Source organism: Limanda limanda, chromosome 16, assembly GCF_963576545.1.
Source record: "Limanda limanda chromosome 16, fLimLim1.1, whole genome shotgun sequence".
NCBI classification, from domain to species: domain Eukaryota; kingdom Metazoa; phylum Chordata; class Actinopteri; order Pleuronectiformes; family Pleuronectidae; genus Limanda; species Limanda limanda.
The window spans coordinates 17,284,259-17,299,075 of NC_083651.1; the positions used below are offsets into that span (position 1 = coordinate 17,284,259).

Sequence of the window (14,817 nt, forward strand, 5' to 3'; positions counted from 1 at the left end):
TTGTCCCATTTATATTGTTGTCACACTTGCTTTCACACATATTTGAAATGCTCTTTGACCAGGTATATTTGACAGGAAAGCTCGAGCAGCCTATGACTTTGCTCTTCAGTTTATTCATCACTGACTACAACAAAGTAGAGGCATTTTTTTTCCTGGTTCGGTTGAAACATGCCCCATAATCACAGCCAAATGGAGCGGTTTCAGACTCATATTCTGACTAAAATTGAGTATGACAAAGTCAGGCTAACAAAGTACTGAACAGCATCTTAAAATATTCACTTCTTTCTTCTCTAGTTATCACAGAGAGAGAGAGACAGAGCACAAGAGAGAGAGAGAGAGAGAGAGAGCCGGCCACCTGACTCAGGTCGGAGCTCCACATTTTCTGATTCCACCTCCGAACATCTGCAGGAATCACCTGTAGTTTACAGCAGTGTTTAACGGTGTTACAGCAGCAGCAGCAGGAGAGATGCCCCCCCCCCTCTCTCAGCATATACACTGATCTCGGTAACCAGCTGCCCCCCTGCGCCATTGCGATCACGGCTAAAATGTCGCCAGGTCAGTGCCGTCAACCATCCACTTCCAATGTTTATGGCAAATTCTGGGTTGTGCACTGTAATATCGCTTCGGAAACACTGGACGGTCCCCATGTGTGATCTCCACGATTCAGATAATTCCATTTCACATTTTCTCAAAGTGGCCAAAGTGGTGTGTAGTTACCATTACTGTGTGGTCTTCTTTTGAAAAGGATGGGATCTCTGTGTATTGCAGTAACAGCAGGGGCAAGGATACAGTATCAAGTCAATGGGATGATGGTCCCCAGGGAGGGGTTATTATTTTCTTCTTTTATCCATTAAATAATGATATTTTATCACATATAACATTGGTCTCATTTTCTTTCTTTTAAGGCGTCGAATAGTCAATTAATTGTATTAATTAATGTCAATAAATTGAGACATAACATCAAAAGTGACCTAAAATCTTAATTATGTATTATCTAATTAATTGCCATATTTGGAGCTTTAATGTACGGCCGGTCACCACAAATTAAATAGATTCAATGGGGGGGTCACCACTGGGGTAAAACTAATTGGGTTTTGCACATTTTTACCATTTCTTTACTTAAAAGTTGGTGGATCTCTTTAGTCTGTCTTAACCCCTGGCAGGGAACAAGTTGAGCTAATGGGGAGCAAAGGCAGAGGAATATATGTCCAATAGCCACATATTCTCCAGTCAAGGCAATCATGGGAAACACAGAACGTCACTCTTTCAATTTCATCCCTTCCACTGTCGAAGCCGCCCTCTATAACGTCATTATCTCCAGCAGATCTGCAGGGTCCTCTGACAGGGCCATGTTATCCAGACACCGGGGAAATGCAAATTGATTTCATATCAGCCGTGGCATTTTTAAGGCCTCCCCATGTTACATAGACTGTCATTTCAGGCAAAGATATGAAAATCTGAGGGAAATGTCAAACTGTGGAGGGATTATATTATGCGCTGTGTGTTGTTTACTCTGATCACCAGCTCATGGAACAAGATACTTCTTAATGCCACGCCGTCAGTTGTCTGTTTAAGAGGTTTCTATTACACTTTTGATCCTTATGAGTCTAGTGTAGTTTTTTGAATGTCAGAATAGCAGCAGACTAACAGGAATATGCATGATTAGCATAATGTAACAGAGCTAACAAAAGGCCGTCGTTGAGAGGTGATTAATTTGAATGACACCTCTAAAGCGAATCTCACATGGATGTTAAAGCTGCCGTGATAAATACTTTTATCTTAACAAAGAATCACGGCTACTTGAATGTGAGAGTGGTTCATCACCTGACTGCGGTTCTCATCAGCTCTACACAGCTTGTAGCATCACACATTGCAGTCTGTTGTTGTTATTGTACAATCACTGCTTCCAAAGTGTCAAAAAATGTACTATGTCTGCAAGCTAAATATTTCTACTTACTAACTGTGTGCTATATATTGCCATGCACCAACAGCAACGTTAGCAGCTAGCTGGTGAATAAAGTAGAGCATTTAGTAGACAGACATCTTACTCCGGAGTTGGTGGAGACCAAAATTGAGCTAAAAGCAGCGTTAACCATTGAATGAACCTCTATTTACAGATTCTGTGTGTGAATACGCATGATTTGAAGGCAAAGGAAAAAATTTTGGAGCCACAAGATTTGGTTTCTGTTTCTAGTTTGACCAATCGCGTTTGAGCAGGCTTTGGTCCCCCGCAGGTAAAAAATTCACGTAGAGAGTGAAAGAGGCGGAGCACAGTGACTAAAATGCATCATCAGGACGTTTTCATTCTTCTGCATTCAAATGCAAATAGCTGTCAATAGAAAAAAGCCAAAAAGTTGTCTCTACATAAAAAAAACTACAAAAAGTGTCACTGTGTGGGTTTTGTGTGGCTCGTGTGATAGAAGAAACTATTCCTACTGTAAATGTAGAGTGAACTTAGGGAGAGTCTTGGCCTGGATATTCACTATCTACACCTGAAGCCCCAAAATATTGTCCATTACCCCCAGAGGCAAATTCATCGATACTCAATAGCCGGTGGATTCCCAGACTGCTGTTGAACTAACATTCATTAGTTGGCTTCAGCTTCACAGCTTCAAATGAATGCTATTGCTGGTCTACATCTGTAGGATGTAAAAAACAGGGCAACTGTGTGCAAACAAGTTGGCCACTTAACTTCAAAAGTTATAACGTCAGCATTAAGACATTGTTCAAACAAATGAGGCTTTTAAGCTAGTGCTTCACCAGCTATTTAAGGTACACAAGTGCTGTCAGGTGAGAATATATAGACTGAGTGGGAGAGGAGGAGGAGGAGGAGGAGGAGGAGAAAGAGTAGAAAGCAGATGGCTAAAGATGAAGGTCAAAACCAATTGAGAAGTTTGTCAAAATTTGATGACATAAGCAATCTGTAAGCTGTTATTGCAGCCGAGCTTGAGGTGCAGAGAAACATATTGAAATTACAAAAAAACCCACTGCAGCTGCCAGCGCACTGCCAGGAATGATTGCCCCAAGTGTTTTTTTTCTTCTTCATGCATTGCCTCTCTCTTTTTGTCGCTTAACACCGCCCCCCCCCTCCCCCCTTCACACGCATGGCTGCCTGCCAGATGTGCGGCATATCTGGATTTAATGATATCACAAATGCCTTTCTTCATGCTCAATAATAACTCAATTCTGATTGATACACAACTGTCAGCGGCTTATCTTGATACAAATAGAGTTGTCTGTCATTCGGTATTGAGTCATCAATTTTAGCCGGTGATGAGGCTTGTTTGCCGCACCTAATCATCTGTCTCGTTGGGAAGCCTGGGAGGCTGATCAGATAGCACTTGTAACCATCACAACACAAGCTTTCAGGGAAAATTGAGTGGGGCCCATTATGCCTGTGCTCCTAGCAATGTCAGAGATTTCTTTGTACATAAAGCAAAGCCCAGAATAAATCACACAGTACACCCACATTTCTATTGATTAAAGCCATTCCCATGCCTGCATCTGCCGAATTGTCCACAGAATAAAGAGAAGCTTTATATTTTGTCCTGTCAAAATGTTAGGTCATTCTATCAAGGCCAGCCAGTTCCATACAATGGCACAGTGAGGCTTCTGTTGAAAAACACCAAGAGGCAGAGAATGAATTCTGGTATTTTCCTGCAACAGGAACCTGCTAGGACTGAGTTTCTTTTATTTTGTCCATTAGATATTATAGCTCTGCACTGTGAGTAAATACCAATTTTATTTCCCATATTTTAACCCAAATAGTTTCCCTACAAAAAGTCAACAACCATAACCTACTTAAAATTGTTATGAATATGGCGTCCGGGGCAACACTTTACTTGTAGTCCTCTTTATTTAGCATTCATAACCTGTATAGGAACATTGAATTCATGGTTATTAAAACATTGTAATGAAGTAGTAGGCAGATATTAGGGTTATGATATGCTTATATTAAATATGTCCTGTAAATTATTCTACTGATACAATAATATCAATATTATATATGAGCTACATGATATTGTTTGCTGACATCATAGTAACTTATAAATGATTTTCCATCTGGCTATAACTACTTATGCATTACAAATCACATACTGTGAGTTCATACTTTATAATAAATGTAAAACGTGCAAATATTGTGACCTTATTGTATTGTAATCAGACTGATGACAAGTCCTGCCGGACGCTGCCTTGCATTTTACTGCATCCTATACAATTATCCTGATGAGAACTTGAAAGACCTCTGTTAATGTGGGAGTGTGAGAAGGCCTGTAGCCTAAAGACCCCTGCTTTCATTCATCTCACTAACATCAGGGAGCTCAAGCTCGGCGTCACTCAAAGCTTTCCTCCTTTGAAATTCCCCAGGCAGACCCACAAATTAAGCTCACTTCTGTTTGACCAAAGATGAGACCAGCCCTGAAGTAAGACAGCTTTCCCTCCCTTTTATCACAAGAGTTTGCAATCTATCCCTTAGAACTCCACAGACCTATAAATCTCTTGAAAATCTCTCTATTCATTGTCAGGCCGCGATAAAGAACCATACAGAAAATTCCTTCCGTCTAAATTTCAGTCACGATCCTGCAGCAAAGGACAAACACAGTTTGCTTGTAAACGCCGAGAGTGCATTTGCAAGAATATATCTGAATTCTTCAACTTTTTCAGACTATTAAGCCGAATTCTAAAGATACCTCCATCCTGAATGCTGCCAAAAACCAAAGAAAGAGTTGTGCAAACACTGTTTGCCTCTAGGATGTAAACACATAGGCCTTCTTTCTTGTGTATTGTATTGAAAATGTGGCATCTCAATCCATAAATGTAAATAACCAGCTCCCTCATTTGTTATGATAAGAAATTGTTTGGCTGTAGCATGATTAACAAGGAGAAAAAAACCCACTTACTATATAAGATGGTGGGTAGAAATGATTGATTTGGGATTTGTGCAACTTGCAAATAAATATTCATCATAATAAAATAGGAATGAAAACAACTTGCATGGATCTCTTTTTGGCACGTTTACACCAGTATTGCATTTGTGTGTTTCAAAAGAACCTCCATTCTCACACAGCAGGGTGTGTGTGCCCAAACCTTCAAACTCCCCAACCTGGAGTACGTCTCGTGACAAGCAATCACTCTTAATAGGATTCTTCTCCTCCAGAAAGATTCACAAGGAAAGATTATCTGACTCTATTCCGAGCACATTCAAAGGCAAGGGACCCTGCACTCCCCCTGTGAGTTCATTATCATTCTCGAGTTATCCCAGGCCCAGTGAATCTGGAACGCAAATGAATTAGTGAGAATTAAGAAGTCTCTGTGGTCTGAAACCTCTCCAAATCTCCTGCAAGATGAAAGGTACGTAGCCATGGCTTATTCGCCGTCGCTCCTCTCCTGAGCCCACGAGGAATCTCCCGACCCATCCCGGGACACTCCCACCCCATCAACACACACACACACACACACACACACACACACACACACACACACACACACACACACACACACACACACACACACACACACACACACACTCACACACTCACACACACACACACACACACACACACACACACACACACACACACACCACTGCTGCCTTTCAGAAAATGGAAACAGTGCAGGGCAGTTAATGTTGCCCAACATCTTCTGACTCGCAGTTTTTTTTTTTGTTGTGAAGGAGAAATTGAGCTGGGCTGCAGGACGGAGGCGGCCATCGCTGGCGATTAATTACAGCACTGTGGTGCTGGCACTTGGGTTACGGCTGATCCCTCAGCAGGCAGGGCTGCTTCTCATCTCAGCCTCTCTGTAGCCTTCAAAGGGCTCTCCTCTGCCTGCAAGACTGAACCCAGGCCAGGTAAGAAAGATGCCATGGCTCCATTGTGCCTGTACTTCATATATTTCAATGGGACTTCAGTCGCTGGTCAGTATCACCCCCATATTGTTCAGTGAGTTATCATCAGCGACACTTCTTGGTCATGACGAAGGTGATGGCGGCTAAGGAGAAATAATATAAAAGGGCTGATATAATAAAGATAATTGTGTTACGTTGCAGGATTAGAAATGACAATGTTTGTCTCACACCAAGTTCCTACATGTGCTTCATGGCCATTTTCTCTGTGACAAAACAGATGAAATACAGTAATGGTGTGTGTGTGCTCAGTATTCCCCCCCTCCTTGCCTGCCCGTCAGCCTGGTCCTTTGTAACAGACTGCAGAGTCTGCCTCTCTCCCTCAGCTCATTCAGCATCACACCCTGCCCTTGTGCTGGACATCAAATGACCAGCTCGCCCCCCGAGGAGCTCTCAAGTTTCTTCATTTCAGCAGCCGCCTGGCTCTCCCCTGGTCAGCAGCCGGCCACGCAGGGAGAGGGGACATCTGCCTGTCTGAGGATAAGGGACAGGCTGGGCTCTCCATCCGTCTGTCAGGCCCTCAGACTGGACCCCGCACGTCACCGCTCCGCTCCCTCCTTGTTATTCTGCGGAGAACGCTGGGATCTGATATGTGGCATTGTTTGTGCCATACTGGTCAGAAAGACAGGAGGGGACTGAGGCAAATGCAGTGAAGGCATGATCTGCAACAGAAACATCCCTGCTTACAACACCAAACCCTGCGTTTGCATTGTAACAGGAAATGTATCGTTTATTCCATTTGTGTGACATGCATACTAAAACTAGAAGCAATCTGGCTACAAATTAAAGTCATGAATAGTAGAAATTGTGAGGCAGTTGTACGCAACATATTGTCTTTTCTGCTCTGAATAAACATGTTTGTTGTTTACATTCATTAATGATTATCTCTATCTAATTACATGCAGTCGTCTCCATCCTGTTCTATCAAAGAAAGGAAAGGGGGCCGCGATCGATAGAGACATATTTGCATAAAAATCTATTTTCTCGCTTACGGATGGATCAAGACTGAGCTCCCTGGATAAAGATTCCTTTGGCCCTTTCTCTCTTCTCTCTCACCTGCAAAGTAATTAAATTGCTTCCTGAACTTCAGATTTGTTCTCTTCCTCCACCGATTTATACGAGCGGGTTATGGAGTCCGACAGCACGTGGAGACAGGAAGTGAGGAGTGAAATCATCTACAGATTCTAATTAACACTCAAGCTGGTCACCTGCTGCTTGAGATTCTGTTTAATTTGATTCTATAGAAACTATTTGAACATAGCCGCTGAAAAGTCCAAGTTGGAAATCTCAACACTTGCTGCAATTCGTTATTAATTTCATTTGTGTCCGTGGCTGTTGCCAAAGCAGAAAGGGAGCAGCGGTGGAGAATCTGATACCCCGGGTGCACTCAGAGAAGTGGGGTACTGTAAATGATCCTGTGCGTTTGACTGCGGGCCAGCAGCCACATCTATATGAGCCAAGGAGGACCACCACACCTCCTGGACTGAGCCGGAGGTGAAGGAGAGAGTATCACACTCTCCTTGTCAGCTGCAAGGGTAATTACTGCTGGCTGAAATTACTCAACATTTGTTTATTAGCTCCCCAGAGCACACTGTAAATAGATTGTCTGTTATAGTCCGATCACATTAAAACACTGTGCCGCGCGGCGCCCCCCTGCCTCCTGTTTGCTGTGTGCCAGCCTGCTGCTCACTTATTGAACAGCTAGAACCAAGGAGCCATGTTAAATGTGATTGTTTTCCATTAGCTGCATCCTGTCTAATACCTCACTTGTGCGTCGCAATTACTGAATTCTGCCATGCAACATAACCTTCATTAGCGGACTGTAGAGTCCTGCAGCTCCAACGGCCCCCTTACCATTTTTCATTTTTAAAAATTTTTTATTCATGAGTGGGGAGTGTTTTAATTCAATATTGATTCCTACATAGACACCGTGTGCCTTTGCTCTGTGCACCGCGTGTTTACCGTGCTTTAAATGTATGTGGTGATCGAACAAACAAAAAAATAAATAAAAAAATCAGCAGGCCGTGTCTTTGCTTGTATTCATCGTGCTGGTTGGTCGCTGTCAGAGATGACATTCTGGAACATTTGACCTACAAAAAAATGAATTCTTGGCCAGAGCCCAGTGACAGTGGAGAGCAATTCATTCCCTGAAAATGTAAGGAGATAAAAAGCAGAGGCATGCAACGGTGCTGTCAAAAGAGAAATGGGGAGAGAGAGGTGAGGCGGAGGGGGGGTGTAAAAAAAAAAAAGGGAGAGAAATGGAGTATATTAATGTGAATGAAAAATGTGAATGAAATTTATATTCACGGGTGTCTGCAGGGAGAATCCTTTCGCACAGTTTGAAACATCGCACCAGATAACTCATCTCCAGACAACGGTGGAACACTTTGGTGATAATAGCCCAAATGTTGCTCTATGGACAGAGACATTTGTAACAGAGATATTTAGCTGTAAATGAACTAAAACAGCATGCTTTTTTTCTGCCTGTGACAGGTAGAGCACGGCTCCCTGGGAACCGGAGTAATAAAACGCTATCTTTCTGTCGCATCGTCCCTTTTTCCTCTAATGTTACCCTAATAAAAGCAACTGCTGAGGTGACTGCGCACAAATAAGGGCCTAAAGCTGCTGGACATCTATCCCAGCCCCCTGGAGCCACATTACACACACCTAATGGCCACTCCAAGCTTCATTAGGATATTAATTCTCCACGTTTCTGAAGTGATTCCATCCATAATGTGACAGTCTCTGGCTGCTAGCGAGACAACTTGTTGTTATTGTTGTCCCCACTCCCTCCGTTCCAATCATTTTATCCTCCAACCCCCACCCTCCTCCTCTCCACCCCCTTCCTTCTCTAAGCATATTGTTATTCTTACAGTGCCACTGTCTCAGTTCTTTTTTTTCCCAGAGAAGAGAAATCTGATAATGCTGGGTGTCCTTTGAGATGGAGGCCAATGGAACGGCTCTGAGCGCTGCCAAAAGAGGAGCTCCATCTGACCAGGGGAGCAGATGGTCAGGTCCAGGACGAGGTCTGGGAAACCATCAGCGACGCTAAACATTAGATGTAATTTTGCATTTTTAAATACATATCACCTCCTTTCACCTGCAGCATGTCGGGGTCCAAGTATTCACTATGGCCAACAGTCATGTGGAGTGAATGGGACAATAATAGAGTAGTTGCTAAAAGGACACGTGGTAAAATAAAACTTGAGGTTAGATGAGGCGGGCACCTTCAAAGACTTAACAGCAAACTATATTAACACACACTATTCCTATATCTACTTAAGCTGACAGTGTAGAGCATTGTAGTTTATTCTACAGGGGCGGAGCCAGGGGCAGGACCAGGGGGGCAGTGACCACAGCTGAAATCTGATTGGCTGGTGAAGTGCCTCTGTGTAAACTGTGGCCCCTTTACAGCCCCTTGTTTAGAAAAATTCTAGATACGCCACTGATTATATAACAATTATTAACTTTGTATATGCTACTTATGAAGCTTAGCAGGGTAGGTTCAAATTAAGTGGAAAATAAATGCATGAATCTGAGTTTTTATTAACATTATTGTCACATTCTTGCCAATTAGAAGTATTTCTTTTAACTTTTTCACTCGAGTATAAAGCATAACATGTGATAATAAGACACATTTTTTCAGTAGTAGTTAATTACTGAATTACTCGATTAGTTCAACAATTTTGACATTTGTGTATGGTTTGAAATTAACCTTCTCAAGAAGTGAGAATTCCCTGTGTTTTTGTTGATTGTAAATGGCATATATGCGTCATTTAAGTTTAGGATCATTCATCATTGCTTTTTATAGGTTTGAGTGACAAGCTTGAATTAGTCACATTTTTCATATGCACTGGAACACATCTGAGCTAATTCAAAGGAAAAACACTTCCAACATTACAGGAATTCCATCCCTCCTCTGCTGTCACACCAATTAAACCCTGAACCTAAAGCCTCTCCACCAGTGTGATCCTATCGCTTCTGTGCTCACTTCCTACATCTTGAAATAGCACAGCGGTTTCTTGAAGAATATCAAAGTAGGGGGAAATGAATAAGGAATATTCAAAATGTAAAAGAAAAAAAACCTTATCTTGTTTCAAAGAGCGCAGTATCAGAAGGTTCGGGGTTGGTGGGAGAGGGCCGCTCATCTGTCGGTGAAGAATTCCATTCATCCCAACAAGGCTCCTCAAGAACGGGTTATTTTGGGATATTTCTGAAGTGAGATGATAATTGTCTTTAAAGACTGAGGAGGGAAAAGGGAGCGGAGAGATGAAAGATAAAAGGTTGGAACTAAAGAGAACATTAGGGGGGTGAGAGGGAGCCCGAGCTACAGAGACCAGCCACTGAAATAGTCATGAATTAAGAACTTTCTGCTTTGTATTGAAGTTAAGAAAGAAACATTCAGCGAGAGGCCAACAGGCCAGACTAAATAATCCTTGACTGAGCCTCCCATTCTGAATCCCATATTAGCTGCCCATGATTTTAATGTAAATATGCCATTAGGCTGTCATTACAGTGATCAGACTGCATGGCTTACAGGTCAGACCAGCCACTGTTAATTTTGCAGGCAAAAGCTTTTTTTTCCCTGTCTTTTGAAATGTTAATAACTTTCTATTAGTTAATGTAGCGTGACTAAAATTCAAATTAGACATAATTTATTTTAATATCTGTGACTAGCTTGTCTGACCATTTAGCGATGGTCTCCTGCTGAATACAACGCTCTAAATTGTGGTAATTTGCATTGGATGGCCGAGGCACGGCTCGTCTCACTGTTGTGCCGTCGCAAAGTCAAGGATGATTCATTTTTGCTCCTTGAGGTACAAGTATTCCGAATTGAATAATGTCATCCGTCACATTTATGCTCTTTGGGGAAGTAATTCATGGAGTTGTTAGAAAAATAGGACATTGTAAAGATTTTGTTTGAGTTTCATCAAACGTAACAAGAATAGCTGTTATTTATTGGTAAAATATTGATGCTGTATTAATTAACCTGTTAGGGGCCAAACTGCTACTGTCGTGCCGCCAGTGACCCTCATTCCACCTTTTCCTCCCTATATACATTGGATTTGCACCTTTTTGATTACAGATTCCAATTAGTGCACACAGCACATACACTCTACATGTCATCTTTATTATATACCAAGGGACGCAGAAAATATCAACAGCCCCTATCAGGATAATACTTCCAGGCCTTCCAAGTTGTCTTACTGTCAATTGGGTTGTAGCGTATTGTTAAGATGTTACTGTATTTTGGAATAAACACCTTTTATGAGCACACAACAATCTAGATTTGCACTAACTCGTAAATAGCAGTTCCCTAAATGTGCCTGTTTTTGTTTTAATCAAGATCCATGACTTATACCCTGGAAAATCAGTTGAAATGTCAAAACAGAAATTATGCATTTAACTCACAATGTTTAAGAAAGTGAATTTGGATTCCTACCAAGATGTTAACGGGTTCTTCCCTCAACCATACTGCAACCTTTCACCAAGTTTTGTTGAATGTTGTTCATTACGTGAAATCCTTCTTACAAACCAGCAAACCTAGATTTTCCACCCATGACTAAGAAAGTGCAACATAATAATTGAAATAATAATTTAAGGCCTATCAGGGTTAATAATGATTTACTTAAATAAATCATTGACTCAAATCATCACAGACAATTTACTCAAAATGAGTCTGTGATTGTTCCCTTCCCTGTTGTTCTGGGAGCCCAGAGTTGCACACTTGATGTTTTTCCACTTAAAGGAACTTAAAGGTCAAACCTATGTCATTCATGTAGAATTATGTCAAGGATTCTTGTCTGTTGATTGTTGCCAAACAACTTTCAGTAAGCAGCGTACAGCCTAACAAAATGACATGCACCATTTGCTTATTCTTTGAGGTGCATCAATGTGTGCTGTGAAGGCTGATGTTAAGTGGTTTACATCACACCTCCTCTCAGCCCCTTTATCCTGCGACTATAAATGATTAGCGCTGTTCTGTTGCTATGTCTGTTTGATTTAGAGACAAGGTCACTGGGTACAATGTCTCATCACAGGCACCTTGTCCTGGTGGAATCATCACATGGTCAAATTATAGCTGCAGATTTACTATATTATCAGGTTTCAGATCAGGTTTCAAAAACAGTGTCTTTACAACCTGATGATTAACTCTTAGCATTATTATTGTTTATGATCATGCCTAAAATGCAGTGTCTGTTCAGAGATAAAGTTTGTTATGAATCTAAAAATATAGATAAAGACGTAGAGAAAGACATAGATCAACATATACATACACAGATGGGATGAATCAAGCTTGCTGATCCAAATGGACATGGGTTTAATTTAATCAGATTAAGAGGCACAAAAACACACAGTTGTCATTTACAGTGAACACACGCACACACACACAAGCTTACAGATTTAGGTGAATAGAATGTTACCTACATTTTTATATTGTTTTTGTATGTAAAATGTTTATATTTTATGATACTAAACAGACATTTAAATTGTAATTAAATATCTGCTGTGATCACAAACAACTGCTCATCATTTGCACAATACTTAAATTCTAATTTATTTATCTCATAGTTTTTTGTTGTTGTTTTCCAATATGAACAGAAAGAGATTAGGTGATGAGTAACAGTTATCACAGGGAAACGTCAGCGCAGATTTCCATTGATCAGATTCTCTCCTTCACTCTCACAACCACGTCTTCCAGCGGTTGTCGGCGGCGCTCATTGACTCAGACCGAGCACAGAGTGTCTGAGGAAGGATGCGGAGAAGCCCAGCTGATTGGAAACATCTGGGTGATTGTAGGGAGCACTCCCACATCATCCAGCGCTGGCTGAGATTTGACAGTGCCCTCTGAAGTGACAGCTTTGACCTCAGCCAGTGTGCATGCGTGCAGCTGCCAGAGACCAGTCTGGCTGAAAAGAGAGGACAGAGCCAGACGCTCTAGGCACTGGATGGTACTGGTGCTTTTGATGGGAGTTCTGTTGACAGCCAGCGTTCCAGCGCGAGTAAAACACACAACCAGCTTGTTGATGCGTTCGGTACCAAAAAGAGAAAAAAAAGTGACAATGCAACAGCTTTTCAGAATATTTGGGGCACATTCATGAGATGTATGCCATAACACGTTTTCTTTATGATGAGCTACATATGTGTGATTCTTGTTCTTTCATAAGGGAGTGGGAGTGTGTGTGTGGTGTGTGTGTGTCGGCCAAATGGGTCCATGTCAGTCCACATATACTTTATGTTTCAGTATAGACTTATATACAGCATAGACTGTATTATATTATTTATTAGTTACATAGTTTTTCCAAACAGATGTTATGGAGAGAAGCAAAAACAGGCAGCAGACAATGCATTTTACATCTTTACCTGCTGCAGCTCAGTGACAGACTGCATATTTGAAGCATGGTGGTTATAATCTATGTAGAAATGCAGTAAAAAGGGTTTTCACAAATTTGGTCTCCAAAATTGCTTATTTACAGAGAAAATGTAGCGAGTGTTTCGGTTTCCTTTTTTATTTGCTGCAAACACTGACATATTAAAACACATCATTAAAAATTTTAGCTCAGCACATAGCGGCATTAATATTAATGTTTATGGTAATGAACATTTTTTTGAAGAGGAACACTTATTCATATTCGATTCATTAATGTAATGAATGCACGGAATGATCAGATAATGTGTTCTTGTGCCCTTGATATGCAATGAGGGGTATTAGACTGACTTGAATTCAAGATAGGTGTGCCTAAGCTGTATTAATCTATGCTAGAATATAGAAGCTATAAAGTCTGCGAGAAAAGACCGCGGAAAACCTACAATACTATAGATTAAACAAAACAGAGTGAAATGGAGTTCATTTGCATCACCCTCCTCTTTTCAGAGGAGAGGAGCTAAACTGCTTACCATTATTCAAAGATATCTTTTGAATGAGGCCCAAATATGCGGGTGAAACCAATTTAACGAGTGGCCACCAAAGACGTTTGTCAAATGATCTATATTGAGATTTTGAGTGTGTAAGCCTCTTATCATAACTGCTATAAAACACACATCATTCTGTTTCAGGACTGAATTTCAGAGATATGAAAATACAATAAATGTGACATTTTAAAGCTTTGGCTTACTTGTTAATTACAAACCCGTTTCCAATTGAACTTGGGGGGGGAAACTTAATAAGTGCATATTTGTGTTGAGGAATGAGATTCACCCGCACAAAAAAAAGAGAGGAATGAGTCCTACAGCCAATGTGTTCCACAAGAGATCAACCAAAGGTCTGGCAGCGGCAGGTCGTTCGATTTAACTGCTAATCGAGTTGTATCACAGGTGCTTCCCTCATTCCGCTGACCTCTGCATCCTCTAAGTTTTTATCCAAAAGTGAAAATAAAAGTGTTCAACTTCAGGTCACGTGTTTATTCTCTCAGGGTTTGATGGAATGTGCTTCACAAAAGGCGTTTGAGTCAAACAGGGGACGATAAGGACAACATCACTCATGCGGAACAGCTTAATTACCTCGAAGAAAAAACAAATGGATGCATCCTCTTTAATTGTTTGCAGAGAAAGGAAATCACTACACACCTTGATCAACAGTGGATGTGTGTTACATGCATGTGCAGCTGTGTGGAGTATATAGTGTTGTGCGTTTATGGTGCATTTCATTCGTCTAACTCCAGTGACCAACTACCTGACACACACAGAGGCGACAGGCACCAACCTGTCAAGAGACGGTGCAGCTACCTTCTGTATATAAATTATAAAAACAATGAAAAATTGAAATAATCTCCTTCCAATTCAACAAGATAAGTCTCATAAAACTGGTGAATGAGCTGCTGAGACTATTTAGATGTGTAAAAGTGACAGCAAATTCTATGTGAAACTCTACCAATAGCGTAAAAAAGAAAAATTTCCTGTAATTATAGGGC

At 41.2% G+C, this 14,817-nt stretch overlaps 1 long non-coding RNA gene across 1 annotated transcript; it reads left to right on the top strand.

Annotated features, from left to right (window-relative positions):
- Positions 1-299: 299 nt before the first annotated feature.
- LOC133021794 (uncharacterized) lies at positions 300-6,779 on the top strand. The gene is made up of 3 exons (XR_009682983.1): positions 300-555; positions 5,675-5,851; positions 6,232-6,779. It is a non-coding gene; the product is annotated as an uncharacterized LOC133021794 (long non-coding RNA).
- Positions 6,780-14,817: the final 8,038 nt, after the last annotated feature.